Below are 15791 nucleotides of genomic sequence, written 5' to 3'. Positions count from 1 at the left end.
GGTCACCTACAATCCATCCTCTATACGTTGCCACAGCAATACTTCTGTATAGTGTCAGTGAATTGACACAACATCATCTCCAGACTAAGACCACACAATTTCTTGTTGCCTTAAACCCTCAAGTGCACTACATCCATGATCATAATCCAACAATATTTATACCTGCATATGGTTTTTGTTTTAGGAACCTGAAATGAAGCACTTTGTCACCTACACACAACATTTCAACCCCACTAGGCCCCCGCAAATCTTCCAAATACTTGTAAAATTTTGGTGTAATTTTAAGGAAATTTTCACATACAATTCCCACAATGCACTGAAGCATGTAAAAAGAAAATCTCTCCCCAACACCAAATCTATCCCAGTCCTCCCTAAATAATGCTTTTATTGCATAAAGCATCTTTAAAAATCCAAAGAAATTAGATATATGTAAGCAAGTATGAATTTATAACATGCAGAGGATGGTACAATTCCTTGCCGCACTTCACTTTGACCTCCTGAATTGCCATTCCGCCCCTTTTATTTAGTTGTCTATATATGTTATTATTGCTGACCTAGTCATTTGAAAAGACTTCATCATTTCTCCTAGCAACCATAGATTCTAATACAAATGTAGAAGAGGACACATATTAAGACATGTTTTGCTTATAGGTACCAGAATCATTTCATCTGGAATTAGGAGTCACAAGAATTCTCCATCTAACTTTTTTGATTCAAGGTATAAAAACTGTCATTTGCTCAAAAAAATGGGAATGTTTGTCTATTTTCAAATTGTTATTCTGGCCAAGACACATATACACTCCTCATGATATCACAGAGCTACTTTAAGGATCTGTTGTTCTTTATAAGTGGACCAATTAGTCATGAAAAGGCAATGAAGCAAATAAAAAAAACCCATACAAATAATAACATTCTACATTGAAATGCAGCTCACTGCATGGAGTTCCTCCTCTTTTCTGCCCAACAGCTGTCAAGCCCGAAGAGGGGTTTCTCCTGTAGTTTAGCAGTAGGGAAAAGTAGGGGGATGACAATTTAGTCTATAAAGTAGCAACTGGAATCAGCCCAGGGGGAAAAAGATGGTGTTTAGAAAAGGTGCACTTTCCTTTTCTTTCCCCCATAAGGCCAAAATGACCATATCTTCATGGTCTGAATTGTCTCTGCAGCCAGAGTGCAAAGGCAAACAAATGAGGACATGTGTGAGTAAACTCAACTAACTACGCATCTTATTAATGGGGTGCTGGTCAATGTGGGCCATCAAACAGGGAGTTCATGTATGGAAAATGGAATTATAAAGACATCAAAAGAGACATAGCCCTGCAATTAAACTGAGATGACCAAACTCTGGGAAAGTGCCAGGAAATGATACATTAAAATAATGCAGAGGCATGCAGAGATTGATGCAACTGGTTTTCTACTTTCTCATCCTTAAATACATTGCTCTTTACTAGTGTGAAGGAAATGGTTTAGGGATATGTTAACCTGCATAACAAAGCAGTGACATTGTATACCTTACAGAGTGAATTTATCCCATAAAGAGAAGAAATATCTGTGCTTTCAATAGAGGTTATCAATAAAATAAATACATAAACATGGCCATGTTCATATTTGTTTATGTTCTAGGCAATATTAACTTGCATACACAAATAACAAGTTTATAAATTCATTTTGCTTATTACTGCTTGGTGATATTAACTCAGTGAGAAATATCAAATTATTTTTCAGAGACAGTACTGTTCATTGCTTTATGATATTTTCCAGTGAACCATTTGCTTGCAGATTTATTTAAAGAGAATTTGTCAGAACTTTGCATTACATTGGGAGCAGACATACGCCTGGTTTTGTTTGTTTTGTCTATGTACATTCAATTGAAATTCTACAGCAACCTCACAATCCCAAGGGAACACTATCTGAATGTAGACATTGTTTGCAAGCAAAAAGTATAAACACATGCATTTCATAGCAAGAGTAGACTTGAGAGATGATCCATATCAGAAACATTTAGGTGTGATCGCTATACATCTATAAGAACTCCAGTTTTTTTTAACACAAAAGTACAAAATTTGATGTGACATGCTGATTTCTGTGGCTATGTTAAAGTAGTGGTGATTATGATCATGCCAATCTTTGATTGTGATCATTAGAGTTGATGAGAATTTCATCTTTCTCATTCATGGAATCATAGAATCTTAGAGTTAGAAAAGACCACAACAGCCATCCAGTCCAATCCCCACAACCCCACAATTCAGCCTCTGCTTAAAAACCTCCAGAGAAAGAGATTCTATCACATTCCCAGGCAGCATATTTCATTGTCTCGCTCTCGCTCTCTGGAAGTTCTTCCTAATGTTTAGATGGAATCACTTTTCTAGAAGTTTGAATCCATTGTTCCATGTACTATTACCTGAAGCAGTATGAAAAGAAGCTGACTTTATTGTCAACATCCTTTCAAATATTTAAACATGCACTATCATTTTTCAACCTTTTGTTCCCATATCCAGCTCTCTAAGCCATTCCTCCTAGGTTCCTCTTTTTAAAGACCTCCAAAGAAGTAGAGCACACTCTGATGATGCAGTCTGTTCCAGTGTCAAACTGTTCTTGCAGTAAAGAAGTTCTTCCTAACATTGAAGGTGGAATCTCTAATTTGAATCCATTGGTTCATATTCCACTCTCAGGATCAACAGAAAACAAGCTTGCTCCATCTTTGATACAACATCCCCTCAGGTATTAAAAGATGGCTATCACATAATTTTTCAGACTTTTTTCCTCCAAGCCAAACATATTTATCCCCCTAATTTGTTTCTTATAAGGCTTACTTTTCAGACCTCTGATTTCAGTTGATAATCTTTGACAATTCTTGGAGAACAAGAGAAGTTCCAAGGAGACTGAAGGAGGGCAAATGCACCCATCATGAAAAGGGGCATATATATATCTTATCTTCCTTAGGCAATCCCTCATTGTCTGAGGATGATGGTCCTCCAAGAGTAGTATCCTGGTGGTGGGTCCATAGGTAACTTAAAAAAAGGATAAAGGTAGTCCCCTGACATTAAGTCCAGTCATGTCTGACTCTGGGGTGTGGTGCTCATCTCCATTTCTAAGCCGAAGAGCCAGTGTTCTCCGTAGACACCTCCAAGGTCATGTGGCCGGCATGACTGCATGGAGCGCCGTTACCTTCCCACCGGAGCGGTACCTATTGATCTACTCACATTTGCATGTTTTCAAACTGCTAGGTTGGCAGAAGCTAGGGCTGACAGCGGAAGCACACGCCGCTCCCCAGAATCGAACCTGTGACCTTTCGATCAACAAGCTCAGCAGCTTAGTGCTTTAACCCACTGTGCCACCGGGGGCTCCATTGGAGCCCTATTCTTGATCTGTATCTTCTCCCACAGCAAGGGCATCGGTTTCCAGGTGGAAAGCGGTCCCGGATGGGGTTGGCTTGATGCGCCTTCCTCTTGGCACATTTCTCTCATTCGCCCTCTATTCATGCCTCTTCAAATTCTGCAGCACTGCTGATCACAGCTGACCTCCAACTGGAGCACTCAAGGACCAGGGTTTCCCAGTTCTCAGTGTCTATGGCAGAGTTTTTAATATTGGCTTTGAGCCCATCTTTAAATCTCTTTTCCTGTCCTCCAACATTCCATTTTCCATTCTTGAGTTCGGAATAGAGCAACTGCTTTGGGAGACAGTGGTCAGACATCCGGACAACATGGCCAGTCCAGCGGAGATGATGGTGGAGGATCGTCGCTTCAGTGCTGGTGGTCCTTGCTTCTTCCAGCATGCTGTCATTTGTCCGCTTGTCTTCCCAAGAGATTTGCAGGATTTTTCTGAGGCAGCGCTGATGGAATCATTCCAGGAGTTGCATGTGATGTCTGCAGACTGTCCACGTCTCGCAGGTGTATAGCAGGGTTGGGAGGACAATATCTTTATAAACAAGCACCTTGGTATCCCTACAGATGTCCTGGTCCTCAAACACTCTCTGCTTTATTTGGAAAAATGCTGCACTCACAGAGCTCAGGAGGTGTTGAATTTCAGTGTGGAGAGGTGGCTGCCAAGTTAGCGGAAATGGTCAACATTTTGTAGTGTTGCTCCATTAAGCTGTATTTCTGGCACTGGAGAGGGATTGGCTGGTGATTGCTGGAAGAGCACTTTGGTTTTCTCGATGTTCAATCACAGGCCGAGCTTCTCGTATGCTTCTGCGAAGGTGTTTAGTGTGGCTTGTAGGTCTTCTTCTGAATGCGCACAGATGACATTGTCATCAGCATACTGAAGTTTTGGCTTTCAGTCTGCTGAGGTTAAATAGCTTGCCATCTGTCTGACAGATGATTTCCACTCCACTGGGAAGCTTCCCATCAACAAGATGAAGTATCATAGCGATGAAGATGGAAAATAAGGTTGGGGCAATAACACATCCCTGTTTGACACCTGATTCCACCTTAAATGGGTCACTTTGGAAGCCATTGCTGTCCAAGACTGTTGCCATCATGTCATCATGGAGGAGCCACAGGATGTTCACAATTTTGTTTGGGCATCCGATATTTTGGAGGATGGTCCAGAAATCGCTGCGATTCACTGTGTTAAATGCCTTTGCAAGGTCAATGAATGCCATGTACAGTGGATGATTTTGTTCCCTTCATTTTTCTTGGAGCTGTTGTGCAGTGAAGATCATGTCCACTCTACCATCTAGGGTGGTTCCAGACAGCCCTTTATCTCACAAACGTCTGTGTTTAAAAAAAAAAACACTGATGTTTGAGGGGGGCCGTCTGCACCAATGCCAGAAAGCGTGTGCTTTCTGGTGTGGATGTCCAAATGTTCTCTCAGGACTAGCCTGAGAGAACATCTGGAGGCCCTACCCCCTCCCCGTAAACCCCCAGACCCCTTAGAAAAGTGGTATAAACTTACCTTGGCAAGCTTTCCCGGTGCGTAGAAATGATGCTACAAGAGAGGGGGGGGTGATTTTCGCTCTCCCCCCTCCCCCCGGTGCATCATTTCTACATGTCGGTAGAGCTTGCTGAGGCTTCTAATGGAGGATAGGTAAGATTTTACTACTTTTCTAAGGGGTCTGGGAGCTTGGAGGGAGGGGTGGGTGGGTATTCCTACAGTTTACCGGGCTTATTTAGCCCAGTAAATCATGGGAATGGTGTCTGGACTGCAGTATTCTGCAGTACAGACCTGTGAGTACTAGATCTATCCCACAGCTTCCAAGAAGGTGTGGAATAAATCCACTAATAAATTAATTTGGTACAAACTAGGATTTTCCTTGTTTGTGCCAAATTAATGTGGGACTGCCCAGAACGTTATCTGGACAGCCCCCTTTTTAATGTGGAAGTTTCCGCAATAAAGGGGCTTTCTGGATGGGCCCCAAGTCAGCTTCAATTGATACAGTTTTGATATAAAAAACATAATGAGGTTTTAGAAACCCTTTATGAAAAATACTCCAACATACTGGAACATGATTCTTATGATTTTTATTCTTGTCCTGGGATTTGCAATTCATGCTTTGTCTGGCCTTAGGAATAACAGAAATTGGATTAGTCACCTTATACAAGGTATTGTACCCTGCCTTGTCTTTTGATATAGTGAGGCAGGTTCATTGATTGTCAATACGGGATAGCAAATAGTTACTTATCTAATTTATTTGTTTCATGTCAAAAGCATATCTAATTTAATATACAGTACATCCCTTCTCCCCTCAAGAAGTTGTGAATAATAGTGAACCTGATTTAAAAGAATGACTTCTGAAATTATCACAGAGGGCCCATCCAGACAGCCCCTTTAATATGGGAGTTCCCACAATTAAAAGGGGGCTGTCCCGATGATGTTGTTGAGATACATGAATTAATTTGCAAGCAAGCAGGAAAGCCTTGGTTTGTGGAGAATTAATTTGTTAGTGGGTTTATTCCGTGCCTTTTTGGAAGGTGTGGGATAAACCCACTACTTCCACTATTTGGACTACTCCCTCGCTGTTCTGGGCTTTTGAGGGGCAGTCCAGACAGTAGTCCCATGGTTTTCTGTGCTAAATCAGTCTGGGAAACTGTGAGAACACAACCTCCCTCCCTAAAAGCCCTCAAAAGCCCTTGAAAAATAAAATAACTTACCCAGCCTCCATTTGCATGGTACTGGAACTCTCCTGGCATGTAGGAATGATGCACCAGGAGAAGGAATGATGCACCAGGAGATGCACCCCTTTCTCCTGGTGTGTCATTCCTACATAATATAATATAAATGGGTTCCTGAATAAGTACATATAACAAAAATACCACTTATACATAGAGTAAGCAATAATACTACATGCCAGGAGAGCTTTGGCACCATGGGAATGGAGGCTGGGTAAGTTCTTTTATTTTTAAAGGGCTTTTGGGGGCAAGGGTTAGAGTGTATGGGTGTTCTCACAGAAAGTTCTGGGTGAACATCTGGACACCCACTCCAGAAAGCACACACTTTCCGGGGTGTGTGTGGATGTTCCTATGATAAAAGGCTGTCTGGAAGCACCCAGAGTCTTCCTGAATGACTTCCAGTAGAAGCATGCCATAGAAGCACCTGGAGGACCCAAAAAATCATAGAAAAAAATTGCCTGCTAAGTGAAACCATAGGCAACAGCCTGTGAGTATGGAGGTCTCATGTAATTGCCTTCTTATTGCTAGCAGGAAAGAGACAAGTGGGAAGCTAGTGGGATTTCTTTGCCTTAGATGCCAATATTACCCAAACAACTGTTGATATCCTGTGAAATGAATGTGAGGGTGGTGTGGAAGGAAGGTCAGTAGATAGCATTGACTCCTGTGCCACAGGCAGCAAAGTATTTTTAGCTGAACATGATAGGAACCCGTGAATCCATGCAAGAATATCATATATACAAACAAACACACAGTTTGCAGAATCCCATGTAAATTCCATGGCCATTTTCTCTTCCAGACTTGTTCTTTGCCACTTCTGCATTCACCTAGAATGCCCTCCACTTAGGATATATTTCTTCACACACCAGGATCATAACCTTCATTTAAAGAAGGAAATGACCAGTGACTATATCATCTCAAGGTCTGTTCCCCCCTATTTATTTAGTGTTGTAATTGTTCATGCTGCTGATATGCCTTATGGCAAGGCTGGTTTTGTTAACAGGATTATGCTCTAGCAATTGATTTTCTTTCAATGAGTAAATAATGAAGTAATTTTAGCCTGTCTGCTTCCTAATCACAAATTACTCTTTTATACTGCCACTACTGTGGTTGCATATTCTTATCGTTCAACGGGTTGCACATGAACTATTAGATAAAATACCTTTGTGAGCAGAAATTTCCATCAAGAGTCACCTGTCCCCCATTCTGTTACTCACATATATAATGTCAATAAACCCTCTAGGGTGTATTTTTCATGAAGGTCATACAAAGCTGATGCTTTCAGTCTGATAGTAAATTAGTATGGCTGAGACATCAGGTGCTGTGTGCCTTTGGTGACCTTAAACTCAGTATTTCTATTTTTATTTCTCATCTGTAGAAGAAAAGATTAAAAATTAACTTCATCCTATTTTTTAAAAAAAATTAGTTGTCTAGCAACAAAGGTGTACTGATATTTTTAATCCTGTATATAATATATTTTACTCTAAAGTTATGCCCAATATAAAACTTTAAAGGCAGACTATTCAACATACCATAGATTAGTTTGAGATAGATTGTCTATACAATGGAATGGTGTACTCCTTTCAATGTCTTAAAATATACACAGAAATCAGATTTCAGCATATGTCATATACAATAACATGCACTGTAGCAAATAGATTTCCCTAAATTTCAGCCATTTACCATATACAAGCTTCACCACCTCAAAACTAAATACACCTGGGACATATTCCACAATACTTTTATTTATAGAACTTTATTTGATCTTTATTCTACCTTGGAGAGCCAGTAGTAGTTTGACTATTGGACAAGGAATGTAGGAGACCAGAATTTGAATCCATACTCAGCCACAGGATGATCTTGGGAAAATCATATTCTTTGAACCTAATATGAAGGCAATAGAAACCTCTGAACAAATCTTGCCAATTTTTGGCTCTTGGTATTAAGGTAAAACATATTAAAATCGGGACACACAAATACTCCATTGGGCTTGGATATCTATTTTTCCTCCCAGTGGAGTTGACATTAGATTGCAAAAAAACCTTAGAATCCACATTTTTCATTAATCCCTGCAGATGAGGATGAAAGTTAAAGGTTTTCCCCTGACATTGAGTCCAGTCGTGTCTGACTATGGGGGTTAGTGCTCATCTCCATTTCTAAGCTGAAGAGCCGGCATTGTCCATAAACACCTCCAAGGTCATGTGGTTGGCATGACCTTGTACACATAGCTAGAAAGTCGTTGTTGTTGTTTATTCGTTCAGTCGTCTTCAACTTTTCGTGACCTCATGGACCATCCCACGCCAGAGCTCCCTGTCAGCCGTCACCACCCCCAGCTCCTTCAAGGTCAGTCCAATCACTTCAAGGATGCCATCCATCCATCTTGCCCTTGGTCGGCCCCTCTTCCTTTTGCCTTCCACTTTCCCCAGCATAATTGTCTTCTCTAGGCTTTGCTGTCTCCTCATGATGTGGTCAAAGTACTTTGTCTCTAGTATCCTTCCTTCCAGTGAGCAGCCGGGCTTTATTTCCTGGAGGATGGACTGGTTGGATCGTCTCGCAGTCCAAGGCACTCTCAGAACTTTCCTCCAACACCACATCTCAAAAGCATCTATCTTCCTTCGCTCAGCCTTCCCTAAGGTCCAGCTCTCACATCCGTAGGTTACTACAGGCTTTGACTAGGCGGATCTTTGTTGCCAGTCTGATGTCTCTACTCTTTACTATTTTATCGAGACTGGACATTGCTCTCCTCCCAAGAAGTAAGCGTCTTCTGATTTCCTGGCCACAGTCTGCATCTGCAGTAATCTTTGCACCTAGAAATACAAAGTCTGTCACGGCCTCCACATTTTCTCCCTCTATTTTCCAGTTGTCAATCATTCTTGTTGCCATAATCTTGGTTTTTTTGACGTTTAGCTGCAACCCGGCTTTTGCGCTTTCTTCTTTCACCTTGATTAGAAGGCTCCTCAGCTCCTCCTCGCTTTCGGCCATCAGAGTGGTGTCATCTGCATATCTGAGGTTGTTAATGTTTCTTCCAGCAATTTTCACCCCAGCTTTGCATTCATCAAGCCCCGCACATCGCATGATGTGTTCTGCATACAAGTTAAAAGGGTTGGGTGAGAGTATGCAGCCTTGCCGTACGCCTTTCCCAATCTTGAATCAGTCTGTTGTTCCGTGGTCAGTTCTGACTGTTGCGACTTGGTCCTTGTACAGATTCCTCAGGAGAGAGACAAGGTGGCTTGGTATGCCCATCCCACCAAGAACTTGCCACAATTTATTATGATCCACACAGTCAAAGGCTTTAGAGTAGTCAATGAAGCAGAAATAGATGTTTTTCTGAAACTCCCTGCATTTCTCCATTATCCAGCGAATATTGGCAATCTGGTCTCTTGTTCCTCTGCCTTTTCTAAACCCATCTTGAACATCTGGCAACTCTCGCTCCATGTATTGTTGGAGTCTTCCTTGCAGGATCTTGAGCATTACCTTACTGGCATGAGAAATAAGGGCCACTGTACGGAAGTTGGAGCAGTCTTTCGCATTTCCCTTTTTTGGTATAGGGATGTAAGTTGATTTTTTCCAGTCTGATGGCCATTCTCGTGTTTTCCATATTTGCTGGCATATGGCATGCATCACCTTGACAGCATCATCTTTTAAGATTTTAAACAGTTCAGCTGGGATCCCGTCGTCTCCTGCTGCCTTGTTGTTAGCAATGCTTCTTAAGGCCCATTCAACCTCACTCCTCAGGATGTCTGGTTCTAATTCATTCACCACACCGTCAAAGCTATCCTCGATATTGTTATCCATCCTATACAGATCTTCTGTATAGTCTCGCCACCTTCTCTTGATCTCTTCAGCTTCTGTTAGGTCCCTGCCATCTTTGTTTCTTATCATACCAATTTTTGCCTGAAATTTACCTCCAATGTTTCTAATTTTCTGGAAGAGGTCTCGTGTTCTTCCTATTCTGTTGTCTTCTTCCACTTCCATGCATTGCTTGCTTAAAAATAGTTCCTTGTCTCTTCTGGCTAACCTCTGGAATTGCGCATTTAACTGGGCATATCTCCCCTTATCACTGTTTCCTTTTGCTTTCCTCCTTTCTTGGGCTACTTCCAGTGTCTCAGCAGACAACCATTTTGCCTTCTTGGTTTTCTTTTTCTTTGGGACGTACTTTGTTGCCGCCTCCTGAACAATGTCGCGGACTTCTGTCCATAGTTCTTCTGGGACTCCGTTTACTAAATCTAGTCCTTCAAATCTATTCTTCACTTCCACTGTATATTCGCTAGGAATGTTAGTGAGATCATATCTAACTGGTCTGTGTATTTTCCCTGATCTCTTTAGTTTTATTCTAAATTGAGCAATAAGAAGTTCATGATCTGAGCTACAGTCAGCCCCAGGTCTTGTTTTCACCGACTGGATGGATGTCCACCACCTTTGGCTGCAAAGGATGTAGTCAATTTGATTTCGGTGTTGACCGTCTGGTGAGGTCCATGTATAAAGCCGTCTTTTAGGTTGTTGGAAGAGAGTGTTTGTTATACACAGCGAGTTTTCCTGGCAAAATTCTATGCCAGCTTCATTTTGTTCTCCCAGACCATGCTTGCCTGTGATCCCAGTTGTCATTTGACTTCCCACCTTGGCATTCCAGTCTCCTGTAATGAAAATAATGTCTCTTTTTAGTGTATTATCCAGGATGTCCTGCAGATCCTCATAGAACTGATCTACTTCTGCTTCTTCAGCAGCTGTGGTTGGGGCGTATATTTGGATCACTGTAATGTTGAAAGGCTTTCCTTGCACTCGAATTGAGATCATTCTGTCATTTTTTGGGTTGTATCCAAGCACTGCTTTAGCTAATTTCTTATTAATTATGAAGGCTACTCCATTTCTTCTATGTTCCTCTTGTCCGCAGTAGTAGATCTGGTGGTCATCTGATGTGAAGTGGCCCATTCCAGTCCATTTCAGTTTGCTGACCCCCAGAATGTCTATCTTTAGTCTTGACATCTCACCAATAACAACATCCAATTTGCCCTGGCTCATAGATCTTACATTCCAGGTTCCTATGGTGTGTTGATCTTTAGAGCATCGGATTCGTCGTTCACCTCCAGTACCGTCGGCCGCTAGCCTTCCTTTCGGCTTTGAGCTAGCTGCATCATCACATCTGGGGCTAGTTGAACTTATCCTCTGCTCCTCCCCAGTAGCATTTTGGCCATCTTCCGACCTGGGAGTCCCATCTTCCAATGGCATACCGACATATCTCTGGTTGTACTGGTCCATTTAGTTTTCTTGGCAAGGGTACTGGGGTGGTTTGCCGTTGCCTTCCCCAGGGATCACGCTTGGTCTGACCTCTCTGCCACGACCGTCCCATCTTGGGTGGCCCTTCACGGTTTCGCTCATGACATCATTGAGGTGCTCAAGCTCCAGCGCCACAACAAGGCGGTGACCCTTTGCTGGAGAGAAAGTCGTTATGTACAATATATTTAACAACTTTGTGTATGAAACAAAGTTTGTGCACATTCACCCCACTGGTTGAATGTACACAAACTTTGTTTCATGCACAAAGTTGCTAAAGAAAGGAAATGTGTTGCTATCCTACCCACCCATGGAGATAATTTCAGATTTCTGAGTATTTTATATTTCTGAATAAAGACTGTTCAACCTGTAAATAAAATGATTTATTAGACTCATAACCCAACACTAGACAACACAGAATTTTAAAACAATTTGAATATTTATTATTATTAATTCATTGTCTTATTTTTTTCAAAAAGAAGAACAACGAACATGTTTTCATGCTCAGAAACAGTTTTGCAAGGTATTAGATTTGCAGACAACAGGCTAATCACTACTGAGCACAACTGGAGACTGGTGTTTTAATTTATATATGCTGGTATGTACCCTAATACTGCACTAACTTAGAAATTGTATTAATGGGTATTCATTTTTTTTTTAAATATTCTTTATTAAGAAATTTTCTTTACGTTACAAATCAAAATAGATAGGTTGTGTAGAGAAAGGTGAGTGTATTAGAGTGAAAGGAAGATAGTGAGGGTAATAGGTGGAGGGGTGAAGAATAGAATAGAAACAGGAGAGAAAAAAAAAAAATTAAAGGGTAGGTAAGGAGACGAGGGGGGGAAAAGGAGAGGGGAGAAGATAGCAAGAAAGAGAAATAGTAGTTAAAATGAGATTGGAGACAGATGGAAACGTCTCTCTCGTTGACTTCCTTCGTATCTTCCGTGTGGGTGTTCCTTTTCCTTCTTTCTTCTTTGTTTCATAATCCCTTATCATTCTCTCTTCTATTTATTGACCTATATTCTTACTCATTTGGACTGTATAATTTAGCACTCTTGTCCAATCAGTTTCTTTTATCGGGGTTCCTTTACTTTTAGTTATCAGGTATGTTAATCTGTCCATATTTTTGATATCTAGTACTTTTTCAAACCAATCTTTCACCTCTGGGGTTTCTTCTTTCTTCCACATCTTTGCATAGCACATTCTTGCTGCTGTATTCATTAAGAAGAGGAGTTTATCTGTATTTCTTTCTATTTTCTCTGGGTATTCATTTTGAGTAAAAAAATATGTAAGATCAAGTGGCATTGGCACATCCCGCTCCCCCGAAAAATTGTTTAACTGAAAAGACTGTAGTGGCATTTATTGAGATAATATATTACAATAAATTAGTAACATCTGTTTTTACAACCAACTTTTTCCTGAAGACTTCCACATTATCTGGGTTAATGATTAAAAATTGCAATTACCGATAATTAGACTGTAAGCCCATAATCTTCATTTTTGCTATTTGCCTTTAAATTGGTTTACAGTGGCACTATCAATGGAGGCATGTACATTGTAAAATGAAATGAATGCAGTTTGACACAACTTTAACTGCCATGGCTTGGTGCAATGAAATCATGGGAACTGTAGTCATAGAATCATAGAATCATAGAGTTTGAAGAGACCTCATGGACCCTCAACTCCAACCCCCTGCCAACAAACAAAAAAAAAACAAAACAGGAAAATTGCATTCAAAGCAACCCCTAACAGATGGCCATCCAGCCTCTGTTTAAAAGCCTCCAATGAAGGAGCCTCCAGCACACTTCAGGGAAGAGAATTCAACTGTTGACAAAGTCACTAGCCTTCTCTGCCATACTATAACTCCCAGCATACTATAGAATTGAGTATGACAGCTAAAATGGTAGTAAGTTGCCATAATTCTACAATATAGGTGCATTCAATGAGAAATCTCTAAGTATTCAAGCCCTGCTCCCATCTTACAACTCAGAAACATGGCTATTTTTATTTAATCAATCCATCTGTAACAAAGTCTTCCAGTTGCTCTCCATTTTTCCAAGCAATTTTCCTCCCCCCTCCCACTTTCCTGGAATGTCATTTCTATGCGCCAGGAGAGTCAGCCGAGGCTTGTAATGGAGATCGCATAAGTTTTTATTACCTTTCTAAGGAGTCTGGAGGCTTTGGGGAAGGGGTGGGTATTCCCATAGTTTACTGGGCTTATTTAGAGAATGGTGTCTGGACTGTAGTCCAGACAACGGAAATAGTGGATTTATCCCGCACCTTCCAAGAAGGCATGGAATAAATCCACTATCAAGGCACAGAATAAATCCACTGAATCAATTCACTACAAACCAGGGTTTTCCTGGTTTGTAGTGAATTAATTCAGGACTGTCCAGAACATTGTCTGGACAGCCCCTCCTTTATTGCTGTAGATACTGCAACAAAGGTCCTGTCTGGACGGGCCCTTAGAGCCACAAGTGCTCCACTCCCAGAGCCATTAAGCATGTGAAAAATGGTTGAGGGAAGACTTCAGTTATTCACAGTTTTTGCAGGTTCGTGGGGGTCTTACACCCCGAACTCCTGAGAAAGGAGAGGGAAAACTGTATCAGGCATGTAGCCGGGGGGGGGGGGGGTTGAGGGGATTCACCCCCCCCACACACACACACCACACACACACACACAAAAATTCTCAGGATGGTCCTTGAGAAGGCCTTACTAGTACATTATTTAAACTGTTATGTTTATCCATATCACGATCTGATCACCATGCTCAATATATCCCATATGCATGGGGTATTGGGGTAAGGATACAAAAGGTTTGCTAGAGTAGATCCTCAGCCCCCCTCCCCACAAATCAAACTCAGCCCCTCCCCCCAAAAAATCAAAATCCTGGCTACGGGCCTGACTGTAGTGTAATAGCTGCTATTCTGTTATTCAATCACAACTTGAAGATTAAAACATAGCCCTCTACAACCCTTCTAATAGGAGCTGGGAAGAGTTGTATTACTAATTGAGTGTCCTTGTTTTGAAAACTCTTCTATAGTAGAGAATTGGATATTTAAGATTAACAGGAAATGTAATATTGTAATGTATAGTCACTGCTGGCATTTTGAAGATGAAGTTGGCAAGGGAAAAATATCTGATAGTTCAGCAGTAGCTCAGTCAGTTTACAAATAGCTTGCAATAAGTGAAACAGATTTCAAATTTGTATGCATGGGACTAAACATCAAGAAGAGAAAATAATTCAAGTGAGTCACATTTCTGCATGTATTATCTGTTACTATGTCACAATACATCTGGGGTATATTTGTTATGATGAAATTACCTCCCAGAAAACCAATAATAACATAGATTATTAATACACCTGGTGCTCTGACCTTTATAGTCATAAAATAATGATCAAGCAAGTAAACCCCTTAGCGCTGCTTGGATTCAATCCAAAATAAAAGCTCCTTTACTTAATACAATTTTAATTGCTTCTGCAACCTAATCAACATGGAAAGTAAAAGCAATTAATCTAACTATATCACTTCAAGCAAGTTGTTCACTACTCGAGCTCATGTAATTGTTTCAATATATACATCCACCATTTCTGCTCCTGTAATTGCTTATTTTACACCATGTAAAATAAGGCTTCTGTTGCTGAGAGGTGGGCTGGGAAAAACCCATACAAGATTTCATCCTCATGTTTCTATCTGTCTGAAGAGAAACGGCAGAAATCCATTGTTTTCAGTTTCAGTTTTGGATGCCCCCGTCCCATCTTTGGGAAAATTTGGAATATTCAGGAGTGGGGTTGGTTCGATCTATAATTCAAAATATGGAGTTCAGTTCTTGTTCCAGCAAGATTCGGTCCATTGGCGGCAATGGGGAAATTTTAGAGACTCCTCTTTCAATCGTCTTTGTCTATCAGGATGAAACATGCCACAATTGCAGAACACATTGATGACTGCAAGTCTGTCAAGTTTCAAATCGTTTCACAGATCCACTGATTTGTTGGGGGAAGTTTATGCCAATAACATTTTTAAAAATCCACAAGAGGGGTTTCTGGGATTTGAAGTCCAAACCAGCACATGCCACAAAATGGCAGGAGAATGGACAGAACCAGATCTGTGACTGAGAAACGTGATGCAGCAAGTGTGGCTGCGCTTGCTGCTCAGCCCAATCACCCCCACCACAGAGATATTGATGCTTGTGCTTGCAAAACAAACAATCAGAATACTAATGATGAAAAATAAGCCAGAATCAATTAACCTTTCCCAAATTTAGCCAAAAAAATAAGTAGTTCCTGTTTCATTCTGGTAAAGCTTCAGAGGGGGTCTTTCCCAGTTCATATTCAGTGGTTCAGCAGCCGAATCACCCAAATTATCTGAATTCTGAATCAATCTCTGGGATCTGAATTCTGAATCAATTCTGCAT

Source organism: Anolis sagrei, chromosome 3 (genome assembly GCF_037176765.1).
Source record: "Anolis sagrei isolate rAnoSag1 chromosome 3, rAnoSag1.mat, whole genome shotgun sequence".
Taxonomy (NCBI): domain Eukaryota; kingdom Metazoa; phylum Chordata; class Lepidosauria; order Squamata; family Dactyloidae; genus Anolis; species Anolis sagrei.
Note: the sequence above shows the minus strand (reverse complement) of the source record.